The 25194-nt window shown below is 34.2% G+C and overlaps 1 protein-coding gene across 2 annotated transcripts in view; it reads right to left on the bottom strand.

Annotated features, from left to right (window-relative positions):
• Positions 1-25194, bottom strand: part of LOC119837499 — a 34029-nt gene that overhangs the window by 2333 nt on the left and 6502 nt on the right. The window contains exon 1 of one of the 2 annotated variants that reach the window (XM_038363099.1): positions 19488-19619. The exons of the other annotated variant lie outside the window; for it this stretch is intronic. The gene's annotated coding sequence lies outside the window, so the exon portion shown is untranslated. Of the gene's footprint in view, positions 1-19487; positions 19620-25194 lie in introns of those variants that run through there. 2 annotated transcript variants of the gene reach the window in all.

Here is a 25194-nt window from a genome sequence, read left to right as displayed (position 1 = left end):
AAAAAAAAAAAAAAAAAAAAAACCCGACGTTTCGAACACTTTACAGCGTACGTGGTCACGGCGAGTCTTCCTAATATAATGAATAAATCGCGTTTAAAATCCGTTAAAAACTTTTTAATTTCTAAATGTATAATACTCGCGTAAAATCAAACAAGAAAATACTAGTTAAGTATTATTAGAATGTTATAAATATATCGAATCATTGTTTTATTGATAAATATAAAATGGCGATGTGGTATCATCGAACAACCCAAAGTCCTGGTTCGGTCGGGCTGAAATTTGATACGCAGATAGCCACTATGAGGCATCCGCCAAGAAAGGATTTTAATAAATGTAGTCCTCAAGAGGATAAAGTAGGGAAAAAAAGTTAGTACGGTGAAAATTCATTTTAACAAGATTTGGTTAAAATAAACAACAGCTAATAAATAATAACATTAACATATTGTAGTTAAATATTAAACTATGCTAGACATAGGGTATGCAAATGCCTGCTCGTTTTACTTTATATTAAACTTTTCAATTTCACTTTTATTTAAGCACAAACATTTAAGATCGCAATTAAATAAACAAAATTTCTTCAGTTGGCTAGCAGGAAATCGACATTGATAAAATTACCAAATAAACTCACCCGCCCCAGTTTCAAATAGATTTAGTATCTTTACAATCAATTTGACCAATAATTTAACCAAACTTTACCTTTATACTAATGAAACCATTAAAAATGTCTAAGTATATGATATTCACGTTACTATATACCTAATGTTAGATCCATCAGATCAAAATTGGTAACACCCCATAACTCACACGTAGCGTAAGCAATTATTAATATACGTAATACACCGGATGTCTATATGTACATATCCTCGCCTTGTCGATGTCGAGTAGCATTGCACATACAAACACACAGAATGGCCGACTCGATGATTGCAACTAACCACTGACCGACAGAAGGTTGGTTTAATCTCAGCGATGACAGACATATTCGTGAAATCGTTTAAGACCTTCGGTTGACCGTATTCCGGGTTAAATATAGCATATTCTTTAAGCATTTATCTTTTCATTTATTATAGGTGATAGAAACAATATCTTCTCTTAACTTTTTCACTCGAAATGTTGATAATGGTGTTAGTATGATTGTTTTTGTAATTTGAAGTTTACTTATAGTTGTTAGTTGGGATCCCCGCCATGGCTTCGCCCATGCTTCGTTCATAAGCTACTTATAGATTTTTTTGCCAGCAACACAGAGTTCCTTGTCAGCTCTTCTCTGTAGAAACTGCTTTCTAGATCGGTGGTAAATGCTAAGACTATTTTCTGACAATTGAAATGTGTTTCTATAAGAAGTATTTGAATAAATAAACGTTTGAGATTACGTTCAGCATTCAGAGATCATGTACGTATTCAATGATGAAATAATTTTTGAAATCCGTTCGTTTTAATTGTTCGGCTTTATTTTATTGATATCGATAGGTCATAAACCGTGCCACATACATCCAGAACAAGCGCTTTCAAAGTGACAGAACATGCATAACTACCAATTAAAAATGCGACCACGTAAGAGGTACTAGCTCCAGCTTTCAAATTAAAAAAAAAAACAATAAAAATAGGTTATTCTCCAAACCCAAAATTACAATCGAATTGATAACCTCTTCTTTTGAAGTCGGTTAACGCAACAATATCTCCATCAAAGTTGCGACACCATAACAAAGGGCGCTAACGAAACTTCCGTCCGCGTTAACAGCGGATTAGCAACAGTTAAACCGTTTGTCCGAAACAGAAGCACAGTTATCCGACCGCGCTAATTGTCGTGCACTTCGCTTTCCAACTGACCGACGGACTTTACGCATTTATCATTTCGGAGATGCTTCTTGCATAAGGAATACTAGCTGTGACCCGCGGTTGAAACCGCCGTAAGTCCGTATCCCGTAGGAATATCGGTATAAAAAGTGCCTATGTGTTATGTCAGTTGTCCAGCTATCTACGAAGCAAAATAGTATTATTATTCACCAATAGATGTCATGAAAAAAAAACACGAATAAAACACGAATATGACATTTTCTAAAAAAAAATCCTAGCTAGATCGATTTATCGCCCCCGAAACCCCCTATATACTAAATTTCATGAAAATCGTTGGAGCCGATTCCGAGATTCCAATTATATATATATACAAGAATTGATCGTTTAAAGATATAAGATTTTAGTCCATTTGTTTTAGATATTTCGTTTGCTTTTAGTAGTTATTAACAAGTATATGTAGGATGTATTAATCATAATAAACTTTTAACTATTTGTGAGATTATTAAATTACATTAACTCACAAATGCACCCGAGCGCAGTCGCCGTAAGAAATACAAGCTACCGACCACCCAGCCATACCGTTGATAGACCATTTTGTAGGCTCTCTATAATATATCAAACATATTCATAAAACAATTTAAACATTCATCAAGTGTGAAACAATGTTATCGCCACATAATCATCAAGTCGATAATTAAATTTATGTGTTAACCTATCTCATATCGTTGCGGTGTGATATTCATAGAAGATAAATCTTTTGAATATATTCTGTAGAATGTCTGTTTAATATAATTTCACGGACAAAAGAACTGGACATTATCATATTTCCAAAGGGTTATTGTAATTATATAATGGTATGATAGATCCCGATAACTCAGTTAATTGGTGTATGTGTGTATGTTTATCAAAAACAACAGAATACTATATTGTTTCCGCTAAACTTTGGTATGTAAATAATGCTGATATAAAGAGTCCGTCTATTTAGAGCTAATGATGACTCTTATAATTTTATATATCTAATTAGCGAATTGAAATCTTACATTGGGGTTGCGATTCTCAGATCAAATAAAATTGCATCCTCTGAAAAAAGCAACCTAAGGCCAAAAAAATGTATCAATGAACTAAATAGCTTTCATCAAGCAGCATACGCATAATTTTTTTATAACAATACAACTGAAATACCCCTTTCTTATTTGTGAAAAACAAAGACCAATTCTTCAATACCTGACTATATAGATAAGGATTTATAAAGCATTCAAATGCTATAAAATTAAAACCTAAATAGATAAATACCTAAGTATTCTCTTATTCATACAAAGCCATAAACAGATGCACACAAACAATGCAACATTACAACTAAGCTATATTTAAAACGATATAGCATAAATTGTGTTAGATTTATCGAGCATAAAGATTATAATCGGTGCCGAATCTCGTACAATTTGTTGCTATCATGAATATACCTACACACACCTATCTCTAATAGTTCATTTCCGTTACTTCAAATGCGTTAGGCCATTCGTGAAATATTTATTACGTCGAAATTTAGAAGATTTACATTCTTTATCTGTCTTTAGTTAGTCTAGTATTGTGTTTAAGCTCTCTGAGAGGATTTGAGTCGATGAAATATGAAAGTACTAGTTACGCCCCGCGGTTGCACCCGCATAAATCCGTACCCCGTAGGAATATCGGTATAAAAAGTTTCCTGTATGTTATTCCCGTTGTCCGGCTATCTACGTACCAAATTTCATTGCAATCGGTTCCGTAGTTTTTGCGTGAAAGAGTAACAAACACACACACATCCTTACAAACTTTCGCATTTATAATATTAGTAGGATTTTAAACCTAGTGCTGATTCGTGATTTTACCCACTGATTTAAGTACACGTAAGAAAATTGTCGCAATTTTCGATCTCTTGGGGCTTTTCAAAAAGCACAGTATTATATTTGACAGTATATCTATAAGTACTTTCTTTACAAAGTCACTGGTGCCATTTGCTGATAGAAGCATCCCCTAGTGAGGCCAATTTTAGTTGGCATATAATAATACTTGAAAAGATAATTATTAAATTGAACTAACTTGCATTTATAGTGGAAAAATGGGCGATTCGTTTGTCGTAGTTAAATCCATTAATTTATAGTATTTGCTGACAAATAAAACGTATTCATCAGTTGCCTACAGATTTCTGTTTTTAAATCACGATCCGTAAAATGTACCTAAATGACGTTCGTTATCCATTAAAGAAAAAGTGTTCCCCAAACAGTATATTATACAAACAACCATCGTCACAGTCTACAGATTTTTGTAGGGAACGAAAAAAAAAATGACATCCATCGTCCTAACAACAACATTAAGCTCCTGGAAGAAATAATGCGACTACTTACATTATGTACATTTCAAAATGCGACTGTAGAAACGTCGACTAACCCTACCGCCTATGAAATTTTATTTTATATTTTAGACCGGATAATGTAGTTAAGTAATTAATTAATAATAATTGATACTGAAATAATAAAACGTCTTTGCGGAAAATTAGGTAAATAGATAAATTATATGGGGAATACCTTTTGTTGCGCATAACTTATCAGTATAATGACTAATGAAGATAAACACATAAAATTATTGTATAATCAATGATTTTCAATAAGTTCGAATGAAATCTATCAGTTTAATGTTAGCGCATAAAGAACAATCAAGCAGACAACTGTGACGGTTATATTAGCGGAAGATAGAGATGACGTTCTAAATTTAAGCAGGGGCGCGCGTTAATTGCGCTGCGCACGCGTCGCGACAAAATGGCGGCCGCCTTCCGGCGAAGTCCGACAAGTGCACGACACGACATCGACACGACCGCGACGCGACAGATCGGTTGCACACTACTCGTATTACAGGCGGGTATCAATGTCTACGAGAATTGCATAGACCATACTTCCATACAATTCTTTTTTAGGATTCCGCACCGTAAAGGAAAAATCGGAATCCATACAGGATCACTTTGTTGTCCGCCTGTCGGTATGTCTGTCAATACCCATACTACCCATAATAGTACCCATAATAATGGACCCATACTATACTACCATACTACCTATAATAATTTGTGGCTCAGTAGTGAGAATCTCGGACTTCAAAATCGATAAGTCGGGGTTCGAGACCGGGCGAGCGTGCAGGAAATAAATTGATTTTTCAATTTAACCCAACCCGCACTTGGCCAGCGTGGTGGATTATGGCCTGAACCCTCATAGGAGGCCTATGTCCCAACAGTGGGAACATGTATGGGCTGATGATGATGATGATGATGATGATGACCCATAATAATAGACCCATACTATACGCAGAACGCGTGGATATCCAGCTAATCAAATACACAAGCTTGCTTGCTTAAATTTGTGAGATAATTTTAAAAAAATGCAGCCGTTTATGATGCAAATTCTTACTGTTCGAAAGGCCAGGCAAAGGAATTCAGAATCTTGATACTTAATTTTCTAAGCAGCCAATATGTTTTTTTCTATGCAATAATAATGTAACGATTATACATATTTAATAGTAATGAAAGTCACATATCATCAAATATATTTAAATCAAACACGTTCCTTTAGATGCAATAAAATTAATCTGTTATTCCATTAGAACTGTTTTTCAAAATCAACGCCGTTCTTCATCCCGTCTATCATGACGCATAAATATCACCATAAAACATCTTTGTAACTCAATTAATGATACCCTAAAAATTCCTAGAACGCTTAAATGCGAACGTAAACAAAAGGGCCACTTCAAAAGTAGCGCTCCGCGGGAGGGTTGCGTAAAAATACAGTCACTCCGATACGGCCGATGTCGTAAAATGGTCCAATTTTAGCGTCCAACTTGTCCTAGGGACGAGACGAGATATTTTAACACAAATTCTCATTTAACTTGAGCCCCACTTGGAGATTGTATTTTTGAAGTTAAATACATGAAGTATTTCATACTCCACTTTATAGGTTAGTACTTAGTAGTTAGTTAACTGTATAACTCGATTTCATTCTATACTTTCGTATCATACGACTTTATCGCACTCTGTACAGAAAAGAGAAAGAAAAGAAATAAGAAACATTATAGAAATATAATCAATAATAAGTGTAATTTCTTCATAAAAAAATTCGTTACTGAAAGAATAAAAAAAAACAAACGCAAGCTCCAATGAAAAACAATTTTCCTAGGAGCCATTAAAGAAAATTGATCATGGAATTTGCCTCAAGGGGAATTAATTCCTAGTCATGTAACTATTAGCGAAAAGCAGTGAACAATCAAAATGATTTAAATATGACAAGAATCAATAATCTAGTCAATAAAACTGCTTAAAACTAATCAATTTTATTCAAAAAAGACGACAAGGCCAAATTAAATTCAAATTATATGACACATCGTTCCTAAAAACTGTCCCAAAATCGGTCGACACACAACACGTTGCCTGCAAATTGAGTTAGTGAAATTCGTTCACATTTGTAACAAATAATCACTAATACCAGTTAACAGATAAATTGGTGTCCAATTTGGGGCTATTACTCCTTCTGTACAGCATTAGAGCCCGCATGTCTGTCTGTGCATCCCTCTCGAAATGTTAAAACAATTTACATATATGACAAGCGCGGGAGCGCATAAATCAAATTACACTAATCGGGCGAAATCGTAAATGTCAAGTGTTATCGGTTTAGAAGCTGCGGCGAATCGGAGCCAGATTTACGCCCGTATCGGTAGATAAATCAGAGTCAACCTTGAACCAATTTCATAGCAACATATTTTAGAAGTTTATTTAAAACTAAACGCACATCCCGGCTCCGTCCGATATTCCTGTTTTATCCCAAGTGTGCTAATAAAGAAAAGAAGAATGAAATATATTGCAGTTGGATCAATGGGATTATAAAAAATGGATTAGGAAATCTCTTTACTAGACGCTCGTCCCGGCTCTCCCCGGACATCAAGATTCCTATTTTATCCCAAGGGTGCATTTAATCGGGAAAAAAAAGTATCCTATCACTCAAGTCAGCTCATACCCTGTCTGTATGCCAAATCTCATTGAAAATCCGTTCAGTAGTTTCAGCGTGATCGACGGACAAACATCCAAGCAAACAAACTTTCACATTTAGAATATTAGTGTGAAGTGTGATTGACTAATAAAAACCTGAATTTATTACAAAAAAATCAATAATTTAGTTAAATAATTCATTACGAGCTCTATTATCACATTAAAAGTAATATTTTTACTTACAACTGTATATTGATAACAATCGGAAATCTATTTTGGTGCATTGATTATAGAATTAACATTAATCAACGACGTATTAGTATAAGAAGTGTTAAAGTATTAAATAATGATTATTATTTATCAATCCATCGTGAAGACAAGTAAATAACATATCTACAGAATAAGCTAAAAACTGATTCTTTCTTTCTAAATATCTTACGAAAATTATTCAGTTTTTTTTTTTAATAATTCAACCATTATTTATTGTGATCTACAAGCTCAATATTATTTTAATTTCCGAACGTCTTACGTCGGTTAAATCCATCCCATGACCCTAGCGAGGGTAAAAAGTGGTAGATCGTGATATAAAGTGTCAGGATGTGGTTGCATCCTACACTAGACTATTTTATTAGAAAAATATCATGTGGCGAGGGGTCTTGGGAGATATTTGATACAATTTGCGTATGTAGCGTTAATATCTGATGGTAGGAGGAGGGATTTTCTAGAGTCAATCTATACATTTATTTATCTCAGGGTCCGCGGGTAATGACTGACTGGTTTTATATTTTGGTTTAAAAGTTGTACATTGTATGTGACAAAGATTTAATATAATGTCTTGAAAATCTTATGAGCAAGCGTAAATAACTCATTTTTTAATCTTTTTCTCCACCCGAACACCGCAGAGTCTGACTGTCTATCTCCCCATACCACTGAATAGATTTGAATTAAATTTGGTACCGTGATAGGTTCAGATCCGAAAAGGACGAGGGCTAATTTTTCCTCCTGACTACGCAAGCAATGCCACGGGCGGAAATCTAGTGTAGATACAAAATAAAATTGACTAACAAGCCAATATACAAGTCATAAACAAAATACTTGATTCCTATTTGTCACAGTTATTGCTCTCAATTTGTTTGAGTTACACGCGGTCGCATCTACCGCTTCCGTATGTAAAACGCTGTTAGGACATCCCTCCTGTGGACTGTGGTGCGTTATGGAAAAACTAGCTTGCTTATCTCGACTTTGTTTGCGTTCCCTTAATTGTATTTACTTGAAATACAAAGAGATTGCCATGCACCATTTCCCATTTCCTTACTTTCAAAGTTTGCCTTCGTGCCTTATGATACCTTTTTATATCCTTTGATTAAATTCTATTTATCTTCAGATATAAGAACCCACGATTCGTTTACAATATTTAATACAATAGCGTTATTGACAAATGACAGTGTTTATTTAATTTCTCTGAAGTGGACTGTGAAAAACCGCGTATTGCCTGTCATTCGACGTTTAAGAAGCTCTCATTCGTATATTTTTAAGACTACATATTTCGTTATATTGTCATTATGTATAACGACAAGCTGGGCTTTGTTACAATGTCGACTATTTTATATAGTCTTTTATACACATCTTTTTTGGAGAGAGGAAATCTTGCATAGATAGCTACGACACCGTAGGAGCCGTGGGTTAAGTCGGATCTCTACAGATCAAAATTCCACTGTGTTCCGTCGAGCTGCTTTTGTGAAAGGTCCACAGTTGCTTGTTAGAATTCGTCCACTACCCTTTTATACACACCGACTTCTTATAGCTTCTATTTCATCTATATCTCTTCTTATAATTTCGTCATCATAAAAGACAACATACCGATCATAAAGAATAACATTTTATGTACTAGGCGTTATATAAAGTATTAATAATTTTCTCAATCCTGCTAATATTATAAATTCGAAAGTTTGTAAGGATGTGTGTGTGTTTGTTGCTCTTTCACGCAAAAACTACTGAACCGATTGCAATGAAATTTTGTACGTAGACAGCTGGACAACTAGAATAACATATAGGCAACTTTATTAATTTTTATCCCGATATTCCAACGGGATACGGACTTACGCGGGTGAAACCGCGGGGTGCAGCTAGTAGTTAATCCTCTCTTCTCGCCTTAAGTGGACCGTCACCCTTATCCCATCACTCCGGATGCAAATGTATAACAAGTGTACACTCCAGTGCCCTCAGCTTAACACTGTTAATTTTACAATCCCTCTTATCTCTCCATCGCATCTGTTGTTTGGTTTATCTTAAAATGGCCGTTGACCTGCTGTATCTTTAACGAGCGTTCATCGAGTTACAGTTAATCCGATGGATCTATATTAAATGTAAATAAATTGTCAATGTTTTGCGTTGATTGATTTTTTGATAACAATGTCTTAAGGAATCATAATTGTTATGACTTTAAAAAATCGTTTACTATAATCAGAACGTTATTCGTTACGGATTATGCAGGTAAAAAAATTACTCGACGCTCGTTTGCCTTGTTAGGCGACTCTTGGAGCTTAATGCTGCGTAATCTAAATATAATAAAATAATATATCTAAATTTCTTTATTTCTTAATTAGATAAGAACCAAAGATTTGGTTACATAATAACAAAAAGACTTGCTTAGGCTGCTGAGGAAGAGTTATTTAAAACAAATTTAAATTTCGAATCTTTTACAACGAATTATATCAGGCGTAAAAAGTAGAAGTTGATTAAAACGTAATTTTAGCCTATGAATAAACGATGTCCTACCTAGCACAAGCCTTCGACACCTCCACTCAAGTTTTCCTTAATAACCATCAGAAACCCGCAAGTATTTGAAGAAAACGAATTCAAATCGTTCTATCTTTTATCGATTAGAAGAAAAGCATAAATTATAACGAACGTTTTAAATTAAACTCATTAAACCTGAACCCCAGGTACAGTGACAGTACATTCACGTGCATTCACTTGAAAAAGGTTAAAACTAGTTGAATGGTAACTCTATAACCCGTAACCCGACGCGTGGTCACCCGCCGCCTGTCGCCGTATCCTGTCGCATCCTTGCCACGCTACAGATGGCAGCATGTAGGTACACTTAATACATCATAAATACTAGATTGACTCGCGGATTTTCTTCTGTACCTATACCACAATAATCCGCCATTGGTTTCGCTCGTGTTTGTTGCGATTATGGTCTTAGTTTTACTCATTAGATTACTGTTTTAAATATGTTCATCTATCATTCAATTGCTAAAAGTCAAACTATCCGTTTGATACATTTGTTGGAAATAATAATCTTTGAATACAATGTAGGTTCTGCGAAATCAAAATATATACGTATTGACACATTGTTGGTTTTGTTATTGCTTGTATTTCTATTTGGGCAAGCACATTAAACCAGTCTTTGAGATGAAGTTATCAGACAACGAATACTGTTTATATAAACGATCAATAATAATGAATTCAGATAATTCTAGAAGTGGTAGAACATTTTCAAAATTCTTTTTCCTTTATGTATATATAAATAACATATTTAAAATTAACATAAAGAAGTCAAAACACGCCTACCAATATTTTATAACTTAGCCAATTCCAAAGATCCTCCTCCTCTTAAATTGAAATCTGCTTTGTAATTTGATAATAGCACAACTACTAAATATTACGTATATTTATATATACATATTATATACATTATTTATGTACATTATGTAAACTAAAATTGAGTTGATAGAATACACTCTATTATTGACAGTCATACATTTATATAATTAAATCACTTTCAATAACAGAACCATTTACAGTTAAACAACAATAATTAAACCACAATTTACACAAACAAAGCACGATCCCACAATGTCGCCAAAGTGAGGGAGAAATATTCAAATTACAAACGAAATTCGATCCCAAATCAGTGAGCAGTACTGTCTTTGTTTCACGCCAACCACCCGTGAAGACTAGCCACTGGGCGCATCACTATGTGCGCAGCACTTTAGCAATTTATACGATCATTTAATGCTCCCGCGCATTATGCTTGAGATACGGCGCTTGCGCACTTTCGCTGAGCATTGAATGCATAATGATGGCTAATGCATAGGACAGGGTCAACGGTTTTACAATTTTCCCGGAAGTTAGATTTCAGGATGCCGCAGGAATTGATTGGGTTTTGATATTTATTCAACGTATTGACGTCTTTTGTTTTTCTGCCGTAAGCGGGCAACTGAGTTGGTGGTGGAGTAAGGACAGGATTGACGATTGTAAAATAAGGAATTAACTGGGGAGGGTGAGGAAAAGGAAACGGGTCTAGTACCATCTGTTCTTATTTAAAAAATGCGTTATTCTTTTTCTGCTTTGACGATTACGGACAGAGTTCACGGTTAGTATGAAACCAATGTTTTTAACGTAATTTGCGTATGCAAAACTATAAATTCTATTGAGCATGGTAGTCCTAACTCCACATGTGGAAGAAGATGAGCAAAACATTTATGTTATGATGTTATGGAGGCTTAAAAATATCTTTGCACAATAAACAAATTATTACTCTTACACAGTCATAAAACGCACATCAATGAAAGACCTGAAAAATTAGCATTAAACACAAAATAATTACATTAAAATATTACATCATAATTAAGTGTCAGAACCAGTTCTTATTTAAATAGGAAAGAGAATAATCTAAATCGCAGTTCGCTGTCGAAATTTCAAATTTCTATAACAATCACAGAAAATACAGCCGAAATGAGAACCGTTTCCTTTATTCGTACAAACGCTTCCTCCGACGGTACAGCTACACCAATCACATCAATTTGGTCGAATCTAAAACGAAATTATCATATGCAAAGTGCATTAGCACTGTGGCGGGCGAACCGTAAAATCAACAATCGTTGTGATTGCCCTCTGTCCAATGTAGGACACATTGACTATCCTATCAATTGTTTGGGCCTAGTCGAGCGTGCGACGGGAATCGAACGCGGATGCATCGACCGCCATGCCGTATCGAGATTCGAAAGAAATTTGTATTGTATGGGCGATTAACTGTTTCGCAATGTCTGTCTTTATAGTTAACTAGCTGCGCCCCGCAGTTTTATCGGCGTAAGTCCCGTAGGAATATCAGGATAAAAAGTTGCCTATATGTTATTCCAGTTGTCCAGCTATATACGTGCTAAATTTCATTGCAACTGGTTGAGTAGTTTTTGCGTAAAAGAGCAACAAACACACACACATCCTAACAAACTTACGCATTTATAATATTAGTAGGATTATACTGGGTAATAATGTGGATGTTTGTCTGTTTTTGTCTATATACGTGGGTGAATCCACTGGACACAACTAATGTAATATTATAAGCAATGTTTATATAATACGAAAATATTATCACGCTTTAAATGGTTTAAAAATTCTAGTTTTAAATTCATTGTTTCTCTCACTCTCATGAAAAAAGGTTTTATAGCTCGGTACACACTTAGGCATGGTGTGTGCTGAAAATAAATAAACGCAGTTAAAAAAAGGGACAAAAAGAATACCTGAAGATGACCTCGAAAGTTTTCATGTCTCGTTTTTAGTCCTTCAATCAAATATGCATTATAAATTCGTTTTTTATCAACTTGAAAGCTGAAATCCTTGAAAAAAATGTTCAGAAAAAGGACCTGGTGTGTTCCACATAATCAATTACTACGCAAGGAGGGTAATAGTACAAGGAATCTATGCCTAATGCATCCACACATGACCCTCTCGACTCAGCTCTTCTTGTGTGACGAATTGGCCGTTTTAAAAATAACCCTGACATTAAATCCGTGACAAAAAAAATATATTTTCACTTAAAGAATGTAGTTTGGTATATACCCGGTTATCACATATAGGATTGTAGCTGAAATAAAATATCTTTGAATGTAAAAGTAATTGATTTATTTAATATAAGTAATATTTAATTCAAAATAGAATTAGCAGATAAGTACCAGTTTAAGAACAACGTGACAGTTATGATGGTACTACCTCAATTATTTCATAAGTATAATATTATCATTATAATTTAGTTAATAAAATGAAAGGGGCTCGATCCTTCAGTTGCAATGCTTCAGATAATTTCATTCAACTAGGTATATAACTATGAGTGCGATTCTTTTCCTAATTGGTTGTAAATTTTAGTCATTATGAGATCTAAGTAACATGTTGTGTATGTAATTAATGTACATTTTAATTACTAGTTCTTTGTACCGAGAATATAAATAACTATTGGTTCGCCTCGGCTGCGCCCGTATATACCTATAGCATATATGGGCTATAGGTATATACGGGCCTCAATAAATGGGCTATCTAACACAGAAAAAAGTAGTTCTTGAGATTAGTGCGTTCAAACAAACAAACTCTTCAGCTTTATATTATTAGTATAGATATTGTCAGACTTTTGTAGGTAGTTTGTATATTTATATAAGTCCTCTGAAATGCTAATTTTCTACATCCATCATTATCATTACGGGTCGTAATAATGAACGGAATGGCCTTAAAATGGCTATTTATTATAAACAGCCATAAATCCGTAATAAATTTGTATTCCAACAAAACGTTTGTGTGTCAAGTACGCCTGCATAATAAATAATATCGAACAATTGCATGCATTTTATTCAAATTTTGAATATTTCCAATTCGACAAGAATTGTGATAGAGTAAATGTTTTCCAGCCAGAGTTTTATTTATCAATATTTCCGTGTATTTATTTTGTGTGCTTATTATGAAATGACGATAGGTATCTATACTATAACATGAATTCCCATTTGCTTTTGTGGGGTATAGGGCAAATGCGTTCAGTATCCGTTTCACTGATCGATGTATCTTTTCGGATATGTAGACGATCAGCCTTCTGTGCCCTGCCTGGCTGAGACATTGTTTATCACTACCGGGTAATCGATCCCAGGACCTACGTCCAGCGACGGTTCTACGTCTACGCATTTACCAACAACTAACAATATAGAAAAATGCTTTAAATTTATCCACGTAACATCAGCTAAAATAAACCAACACCGCCAAATCCACGCAACGCTGGGAGAAAAATTATTATTCCTTCGAAAATCAATATCCGCCCCACGGTAACCCAAGACCGAATGAAAGTTCCATCGGCGCACGCGCAGCATAAATCAATATCTCACCCCTGCACATCTGGCAACACACCCTATATTCAGGGATTTATTTTGACGTACCCTTACTATTTTTGAATTATTTTTTTTCGTACAATTCAGATTTTCGTAGCTTCAAATTACTAAAATCGTCTTCAGCTATTGGTTTGAGTCGGACTTGTTATATTTTAATTTGTGAATTATTAGTGATTGGATTGGAGATCAATTTTTTCGAATAAGCGAGTAAAGTAACAAATTTATAAAACTAAACATAAATCCTAAAGTCCTAAAGAAAGGAATAATGTGTTTGAAGTAATAGAAATCATGCTAAAATCCTTTTCTTAACACCTAGCTAGGTTAAGATGTGGTACGGATACAATTAAATAAACAAATATATATTTACTCATTTGTTTACTAATCTTAATATAGTATTCCAATCTTCAAACTAAATCGTCTAACACCAGTGTGTAACCCAAAAAAAAGAATATAAACCAAATGGTGCGCAAGCGCATCCCCTCACGCACCGCATTAGGGAGGAAATGCGCATCACAGCAATGTGTTTTGTGCATTTCAGTTCTATTTCTAGTGGCGAGGGGACGCTCAAAGTGTTTATTTTCTAAGTTCAAGGTGCACTCACATTTCCGTTCAAGTGAGAGATGGGTCAATGTCTTGGGAATTGAGCCACTGATCTAAATAGCAGCGATAACGATGTATTACATATACGAATATTATTAGTCTTTAAATAGATACGCGACTGATACACAACGTTTTTGACGCTACTTTTTGTTAGAATCATAAAGGATCAGGGCTGAAATATGAAATGGAAGCTGGATGGCCATCGAGACTCTTGTCATGGTATGATTGCAGCACATACCATTTAAATATCACGATACTTTACAGAGATGTATGCCTTTTTTTATAGTGGGGAAATCTTGCATAGATACCCATGGCCCCCGGGGATGGAGCTGTGGGTTATGTCGGATTCTTACCGACCAAAACCCCACTGTGTTCCGTCGAGCCACTTGAGTGAAGGGGCCACGGGAGCTGGTTAAAATACGTCTGCGACCCCACATAGATATATACCTGAGAAATGGAGCTAACCTGGATAACCTGCACCAAGAATACCAAACGAAATAATCCCAGGAAGCATTCAATTTAATCAAATCCAAAGACCTAATCTCGTGCAAACAATTACCCCACTAGATTCAGAAACGTCTATGGCAGATGACAATAACCTCAGAGTTGCCCAACGATCGCATCTCCATGGACATTGTTACGCAATCATGCTGGAACTAGTTATCGATTGTCCCACCACCGGTAGGCGGTGTGGAATGCCGTCTGTGTATTTGCATCGCGCTCGACACCTTCGCCATACGTGCTATTGAATTATGGATGTCATAATTCCTCATAAGGAAAGTGAGGTTAGCATATTATGTTAGTATTTGATTGAGCGCTGTTGGACATTTCGTCAAATCGATTGCCAATACATGAGAACTTTTTAACATACTCATTAGTTGTAGTTCATCATTAATCTTTATATATAACTAGCTGCACCCGGCAAACGTTGTTCTGCCTTGCTCTTTTTAGGTCTATGAAAAATAGATATTGGCCGATTCTCAGACCTACCCGATATGCACAAAAAATTTCATCAAAATCGGTCAAGAAGCCGTTTCGGAGGAGTATGGCAACGAAAACTGTGACACGAGAATTTTATATATTAGATAATGAATCCCCATTTCCCTCGGTCACGCTATCACGCATGAACGGCTGTACCGATTTCAAACATTCTTTCACCATTAGAAAGCTGCAATTACACTGAGTGACATAGGCTATATATGTACCACGGGTGAAACCGGGGCGAACAGCTAGTATATAATATATAGATGTGATTAAATGAACTTAACGAATTGTATGGGATAGGGCCTCTTCGGTCCTGGTTTTTCAACATGTGAACATTGCTTTTGACATTTACTCGTAATATAATTACGCCCATCGACTTACACAAGTGTGCGTGACCATCTCTGACTTTGACTTGTCTTGTAGCTATTGCAATTTCCTTTGTGTGCATAAAAATTCTCATTTCTTTATTTTTCATAATGTATCTAGACAGCCATTAATGCGTCGTATTCATGTTAATATTTGGTCGGCAACGCTTGATCAACGTTGTTTATGGGCCAGAATGCTTTAGACTTCGTTTAGGTACTTGCCATCTCGAGCGATACGTTTTCAACATAGATGCAGTGCAGCCAACAACTCCGCAACACATTAATATAACTTTTTTCACTAAACATATGTTAACCATGAACATTAGACGTAGGGCTGTCACTCTTTAAAACTAAAAAAAAAAAAACAATAGCTCCATCACAATGACAGGCGCCGCGAAGTTCCGGAAAGTGCAAACAAGCACACCTCACCACTATCTGAACTTTAATCGGCTGACGACCCTGGGGTCATGGACCACGCTGAATAATATTTGTCTAACCAGGAAGACGGATAACGCGTGTTGTTTATATTTTTTAACACTTCACCTTTTTTTCGTAGTAACTCTATTAATATTATAAAATTAAATCTTTTAGTTTTTACTATATAGGGCTTCCTAAAATCCGAAGATAGAAATCAGATAAATGTGAAGATGTTTGTTATCCTTTCACGCAAAACCTAGCGACCATGAGTTGAAATTTGTTGCTATCTATAACTGCAAATAACAAAAGATACATATTGAATTCTGGTTTCACACGAGTCCTTCCGCGTCCTAGTTATTAATTGAATACATTTACAACAATATTATGTAAAGACATGAATAGAAAGATGGATAAATAATTCCTAAGCAAATTTGCAACGAACTTTACATAATAAACAGACCAAAACCTCAACAAGGGGTGTGCTTTTAATTTCCCTGATAAACAAACGATGTCTGGAACCACAATTCGTATTAAAACATTCATTCTTTCAAACTACATTCTGTACTTGTGTTTCAAAATCTAACCTCTGTCAGTTATCGTCTTTTTACGAGAGGCTTCATCGAAACTGGTTCTGCGATAGTACCACTACTTTTTCTCCCGTCTTCGTTCCTAGTTGCACAATTAAAGAAAGTTATAAATACATTGCTTAGAGCAGGTTGCTCGGGACTCGTTCATACACCATGCACCTGTCCCTATAGTTCGGGAGCTGGATTTAATTTTATTGTAGGCTTTTGATTTTTATGACCAAATATTTATAATTTTTAGTGTGAAAATGTTTGCGTCATACGTTCCGTTTGATGCTACAGTCGATGTAATCCATTACTAATAATTTTATTTTAATTTCACACATACACTTAAACTAAATTATTATCACATCAATATACATACATCATCATGTAATACTAACTACTCTGTATATAATTGTGACAGTTTTATAATCTAGCTGTAACATTATGGAAGGCGAAGTTATTGGAAACATGTTTTTACTATTTCATAAAAATCGACTGCCCGGATCGGTAATCATAACAAAAGAGATAGAAATATAGAGTAAGTTCACATTTGAATAACGTATGTTTTATGATTAGAAGAACCGACTTTAGCAATCATCTTGGCTATTATTAAAAAAAGAAATGTTACGAAAAAGGTCGTTAGATCTCGGACTAAATGTCGTGTGTAAAATCTTTCTAATGAGTGTTAATTTTATCTTGTTGATTTAATTTGCTATATCCTCATAACGGAGAGTTTAATTCATCAAAGTTTGAAATGAATGAATTAATTAAATGAATCATCTTAGAATCTCACGTTTTACAGGCAGATGTTAAAACAATAGTTGCTTCAACTAATACAGATCTTATAATATTCGATCTATATATAAAGTCTGAGGCAAGTGAATAAAAATGCAACTAAACTATTACGGAATTCCTTTAAAATTAAGTAAGCTGGCACATAAGATTTTAATATTTAGGCCATCGTTGTTGTAAAAAGATAATATTTTATATATTGATAAGTAGGAATTTTTTCTAAATAGTTAAGAACAACGAATTAATCACCTATTTGTACAATATTTTGAAAACATCAGTGTAAATGAAACCTGCTCTGTAAAAGACGAACGTTAGGACCTAGTGCGTTCATCCACATAAGAGTCTAGCCATTCATTAAGTAACTTTAAAATACCCACATAAATTATTTCCCCTTCTGTAACAATGACACAGCAACGTGCCATTACCTATTATAGAGACAGCCTGACGAGGAAACCTAGATCGCTTCTAAATCATTACCTAGGCATGCTAAATGGCAAGGAAGCGACCTGGCCAACAATTACGCGCTCTAAACGCTCATAAGTTGGGAATTATTGCATCAAATTGGCGCGTAATAATACGCGGTGGCGGGCAGGGTTGTCAACTATTAATATTAAAAAAAAATAATGTTTATAAAAAACAAATTACTAATTAAGGTAATTTAAGAGTACCATTGCTTTGTCGTCGGCAACGTCGGTTAAAGAGCTAAATTTAAGGTATGGGAGACACGACTGACAAATAAGCTTGTATTTAGATATTAATTGATTTAATTAACTACAATTCAAGAAAATCCTTCGACAAAATTTAATTTAAATTACTCTCCACCTATATTTGCTACCAATAATTTATTAGAGTCAGCTTTAGGAAATTTGTGGAGAGTTGGACCAAAATAGGCTGATGATATTAACGATAGTTGATATATTTTGTGCGTTTAAGCTCTTTCATAAAACTACACAATAATCATAATTTATCATAAATATAATAAAATCAATGCGGCAACCCTAGTTTCAACGGTCGATCAAATATCATCTAAACTCGTACAATATAAACTATAAATCCTAATTTTATTCGAAAATAATGGGGCCCCAAATCAAATGTGCTCTTTTTACGAGCTTATAACTTTATAACACAACTATTTAATAAAAAATATTATTTCAAGCTGGTCGCCTAGTCTACACCACAAGAGATCTGAGAATAAATTTGTCACTCACTCAATAATGATGAAGATATAGATGAATGGATGTCCAAATTAGAGCAAATAAATTTTTAACATCTACATTTTAGATTGAACTAACTAAACCCACTCACTCAGTTTTACTTTAAACTGTATTTAATATACAAAGTTTTGTCCATAAGGTAAGCTGTAAAGATTAACGGATTTCATCGCTATGAAACAGTGGCCTCTAATGTGAGGGGCCCCAAAAAACAAGATCCGCCCCTGGTTTCGCAATTGCGGGATATCATAGTATTATATTAAATGCAGAATAATTATGGAGCATTGCAATAAATGCTGTGTTACTTTCACAAACCCGCTCATACACCAGGTTTTGCCTGCTTTTAACATTATTTAGTATATTTCCCTACACGTTCAATTCAATCTTATATACTATTTATTATGTTTGAGTCGAAACTAACATAGAAAACGCATTAAATTTAAGAATTATCTTTGTGCCTAATGTGCAGTATATACATCTATAAATAATATAAATTGTAGTGAAGCTGTTTATTTTTCTTCACCAATTTCCATACAAACATTAATCTGTCATAACACCTTGTTTTATTGCTTGATTCAAATGTTCTAAAAGAAAAAACTCACCACGTCTTTAAATCCAATCAAAATGAAACACAAACACTATTTTTATAATATTTAAAAACACGTTTTTATAATATTTCTAAACAAATTCTTGTAAATAACCAAAAACGTGTCTAGCGAGCGATCAAAACCGTCATACTGACAATGAGTGAGCGAGAGAGTCCACGAAAAATCAATAACACACGCAGGAGAAAGAGAGACGGGGATAAATCAATATTGGTTGCCATGACAACGCTTGTATGCAGAAAATTGCATAGATTCTTAGAAAGTCTCGACTGTTTGTTGTTTCTATTATCGTTGCAATTTAATGATTTAATATAGATATCTATACATATAGACTAGATCTAAGCCTAGAATTTGAAACCTGTATTTTCGAATATATCATCTTAGTCTGGATCTATTCACAGATTATAGTCAAGTCTAGAGAAAAAACTACGCTAGTTTATTTAGAAATTTAAAACTTTTTAACGGATTTTAAACGCGATTTATCCATTATATTATTAACCCGACGTTTCCCCGTCTCCCCGTGACCACGCTCGCTGTAAAGTGTTCGAAACGTCGGGTAATAATATAATGAATAAGTCGCGTTTAAAATCCGTTAAAAAGTTTTTAATTTAAAGAATCAAACACAAGAAAATACTACGCTAATTTATTTTATTCTTTAAGTCACCAAATTAAATACAATTACAACTGATCTGAGTGCATTTTATAATTCAAATTCAAATCATGCTAAATACAATTAGATACATGCCCTTGAAAAACCCAGAACGACTCTTTGAGTAGACATAATTCTAATAAAGTTTAATTGCAAAAACATAACTCCCTCAATCGCCGTCGGTTAAAAATCGAAGGTCGATGCATTCCCGCAGTGCTAATGACCCTTTATCACCAGCTTAGTAACACAGTAGTCGTATATAATAGATAACAGTATGTATATATGATAATCATTTCCTCGTAACATATTGATCAGTAAATAATGCATTGGAAATGGGAATATTGTTAAATAACAATGAATTGCTGGCCATCTGGCGTCTAGTCTATTTAATATTATATGTAGAATATAAGTAAGACATTTTGTTTGTATGTGTGTATATGTCAATCTACAAAACGATGGCACCCTTGTGCAAGTAGGTATGCTCTTTATCACGCTTTAATGTATATTTTTGAATGTTTGTGTGTAATAGACTCTATTTATATGTAATCCGACTAAATTTAGAAAGACTTAACTCTATGTATGCAAGTGAGACATTTTAGTTGATTGCGTGAAGCGACTTCATGTTCTTTTATCTAACGCATGTTTATTATTATTTTATTTCTTATAATTATTGTTTCTGTCAACCTCACCATGATAATTATTCTGATTCCGAAAATAGCGGCCATTGTTATTTATAATTCATATAAAAGTGAATAGAAATAGCCTATCTTGCATTAATTTTAGATTATTCTATCGCTAGCTAGCTTTCCGTCCGCAGCTTTGCTCGCATGTTCTTACCATTATGGCACGGTTTCTTCGTAATCCCCTATTTCTCCCCCTTTTATTTATATTCGCAACAAATAATAAACAATAGGCACTTCGCGAAATTTTGGCGCATCGTACACAAATTACTATTAATCTTTTAGAAATATAAACTTTTAACGGAGTTTAAACGCGATTTATTCATTATATTATTAACCCGACGTTTCGAACACTTTACAGCGAGCGTGGCCACGCTCTATATATAATGAATAAAGCGCATTTAAAATCCGTTAAAAAGTTTTTTATTTCTAAATGTATAATACTCGCGTAAAATCAATCACAAAAAAATACTACTATTAATCAAGTAAATAAGCTTCTAAAATATACCTGAAATATATTTTATCGAGTAAATGTTACTGTACAGTTGAATATTTATTTGAATAATGTATAAAGTTGTTGAAAGACTAATTACCGTCATACATCCAGACGTATTGTTTGAAATGTAATCGAATGTAACTGAAACCTGACATGTAAAATTTTATCCATTGGTTATATATTATGTAACCGTTTAAACCCGTTTTTCGTTAAAACTAGCAAGGGTAACGCGTTAAAATCTGCAATATGGTGACCCATCCAATTTACGACCGTAACAACCGTTGCGTAGGCTCACAATTTAATCATTTATTGTTATAGTCGAAACAGAAATGCATCGTCTTTTAAAATTTCAATTATCTCACTATCACGGTTTATGAAATAGCCTGCTGACAGAGAGACTTTTTTTTCTCTTTGGGTAGTCTAAAACGTCTATATTTCTCTATGTAGACTAAGCCTACAGCTACACGGCCTAAATAAAATAAAAGTTGAACAATTTAATACATAAATATATGTAAAATATTTTAATACATTATATTAATTTGAAAAATCCTTCTCAACCAAAACGCGGGCTAATAAATAAATATAATGTATTATAATAAAAACTTTACTGAACAAGGACTGGTTGCATCATCGAACAATATTATCATTGTAGTAGCTTGAACAATGCTTGACCGATGTCCTCTGGCGCATATAAATTAAATATCTTAACAATAATATATACGTATATATAATCTACCTCCTCCTCCTTGGTACAGTGGTTAACGCTTGAGCCGAGGGGTCCTGGGTTCGATTCCCGGTGGGGATGAAAAAAAAAAGTCTCGGTCTGGCAGGACATAGAAGGCTGATCACCTTAAATCGATCAGTGAAGCAGATGGACAACATCTGCCCCATACCCCAGTAGGGGACTCGGGACTTCACTTATATATAATCTAAATTTATATCATGAAGAGAAAACATCAATGTGTTTGTATGTTTGTAATGTTTTTACACAAAAGCAATAGCTAATAAGACAGATTTCAGAAATTCTCTCACAGTTGGAAGCTGCATATTTACTGAAGTCTATTTCACTGTCTATTTCACATAGCACGAAAAGCTTAGGGCTAACAGCTAAATCAAACGAAAATTCAAGAAAATTCCTATCAGTACTATATATTTACCATTTAAGTAAAGTTACCGACATAGCTAAAACATCACTTGCATGTGCGAATGACTTGCTCTTCTGTAATCAACTAACGAGTACTGTAGTATTGAAAGTCAAAAAAGTCTTGATGTGAAAGAAATATGGAAGACTTATTTAACACCACAAGCGAATTAAAACAGAAAATACTTCCTGAAACTAGAAGGATCCGAAGCCTAGTATTTCCTTGTATTTGATTTTACGCGAGTATTATGCATTTAGAAATTAAAGACTTTTTAAAAGATTTTAAACGCGATTTATTCATTCTATTTGAATAAATCGCGTTATTTAATTAAAATACGTTAAAAAGTCCTTTAATTTCTAGATCCGAAAGCCTATACAAAACGTATCTTTATAAAGTTAATTAGTTCATGTTACCATGCATCAAAAGCATTAGAAATGTGCTGTTTCAGCTACTACTGCTCATAGCTATAGTGGTGCATTTACACATTTGTGCGAATAGCGAGGCGATTAGCGAAGCGAACAACGAACGGATTCGCGTATTCGTTTAGAGCGGTTTTGCGGTTGTCTACGTACTACGTACGAATGTGTGAACAGTGATGACGACATACATATATGACTGTATCGACGAATAATGAGGCGAATAGTGAACGATAATGTGTAAATGCACCATAACGTCAATACCTATTACGATATAAATAGACAAGGCCACGGCTCGGCCTTGCACATGCATCGACACGCGGCGAATGCATTTGATAACGTTCAGTCGACTGAAATTATTGCTGTAGTATAAATTGTTTAAGAGTTCTATGAGGTTTTTCTTTATTTAATATTCTTATATAGGGAAGTGTTGTTTTTCCTTTAATTTGCATTAAAAGATTATCCTGACAATATACACGGTTTTAATGAATTGTTTATTAAAACTATAAACTTTACTTGAGCTAAACTGTAAATAGACGTTGTAAACAGAACTGGGCTAGATTTAAATGAAATTACACGGAAAGCAACCAGCTTTCAAATAAAAAAGGTTCATCGAAATCGGTGAACCAAAGCGAAAGTTCAGTGACAAACACAAAAAATATTGTCCAATTTAGAACGTCCTCCTTTTTTGAAGTCGGTTGAAAATCTGGTAAATTGTTGCACGCATGTGCAACAAACCAAATAAACACTTCACCCGCTGTTGTACGCAAATGATATCGTAATAATTGTGAAATAAATAAAAAAATGTTGTACAAATAATAAAAAAACTTCTAAATATCGAAATAGTACCAACCTTCACAAATATTATTGAAATCGAATACCTAATCGTATTGATATCTCGCCGAATAAAACGAGTTACTTCCAGAATTGTTATCACTACATGTGTTATGTGATAATACATTAAAGTACATAGTTATGATTTAATTGTGGTTTTCCTGAATAAATACATTAATTATCTTAATAAATCCTTTAGTTCCTACCTATGAAGCATTTGATCTGAAATATATAACATAACACAGATTTAACGCAGTGTGAAGAAAAATAAATGGAGAGTCGATTGTATTAATATTATCTATTAAGCTTATTACGCTTTAATAATAGAATCAACGAAATTCTCTCACTTGCTCTTATCGCCAATGTAGTTTAATCCTGGCGATCCTAATCAGGATAATAAGATAAATTCATGAAATTATTGTAATGTCATCAATCCTTGATAAGTGTACAAAATGTCCATTAACATGTAAAGCTCATAAAAGGACACAAAAAGTTACAATGTTACATTTTTATTTAATACTAGCTGCGCCCTGCGGTTTCACCCGCGTAAGTCCGTATCCCGTAGGAATATCGGGATAGAAAGTTGCCTGTATGATAACATACAGGCAATTTTCTCCTTCCAGTTGTCCAGATGTCTACGTCCCAAATGTCATTGCAATCGATTCACTAATTTTTGCGTGAAAGAGTAACAAACACACACATATCCTTACAAACTTTCGCATTTATAATATTAGTACGAATTCGTAGGAGAAAATCATTATTTAAACGTACTTCCAAACACGTTCAACCATTCCATAAGCTTACAAGTCATTAAGATACCACCCAGAGGACAATTTGTCCCTTCGTTTATCAGAACCTAGATAACAGCTAGCCATTTTATGTTCCACTGATTTATATTTAAGTGCTCCGCATTCCGACTAATCCTTCATTTGAAACGCTTTCGGTTTCAAGTCACGATGTATGACGTCGCAGTGAGATTCAGAATCGTCGTTTTACTGTAGTGCATGAATAAAGGATTTTATATGTAATGGAGATTCGTGGTTATGACGTAGTTAAACTTACACTTTTCAATGTTTGTTAGCTTTTAATCTGCGGCTGTTAGAAGGGTTATTGGTAATGATATAATAATAAAAAAAAGTTAATAAAACGAATCATTTTATGCGGAAAACTTTAATATATAAAACGGAAAGGTGACTAACTGATCTATAAACGTGTGGCCCATGCTACTGGACCGATCGGGCTGTAATTTAGTATGCAGATAGCCGCTATTTAGTAGGCATCCGCTAAGACCTTGAAAGTAAATTTTATTAAAATTTTAGGTAGTTAGAAATAGGGTTTGAAAATTTTAGCTTTTATATCTTCTAATCTTTAGGTAGATCGCTTACAACTACCGTTAGATTTGTGATTTGCTATAAATACTTTCGATAAGACTTTTGCGAACTTTTGTTGTATTACAGAATATTTATTGCTCACACATCGGTATTTCA

Source organism: Zerene cesonia, chromosome 27, assembly GCF_012273895.1.
Source record: "Zerene cesonia ecotype Mississippi chromosome 27, Zerene_cesonia_1.1, whole genome shotgun sequence".
NCBI lineage: Eukaryota > Metazoa > Arthropoda > Insecta > Lepidoptera > Pieridae > Zerene > Zerene cesonia.
Note: the sequence above shows the minus strand (reverse complement) of the source record. Positions and strands in the feature narration are given on the sequence as shown.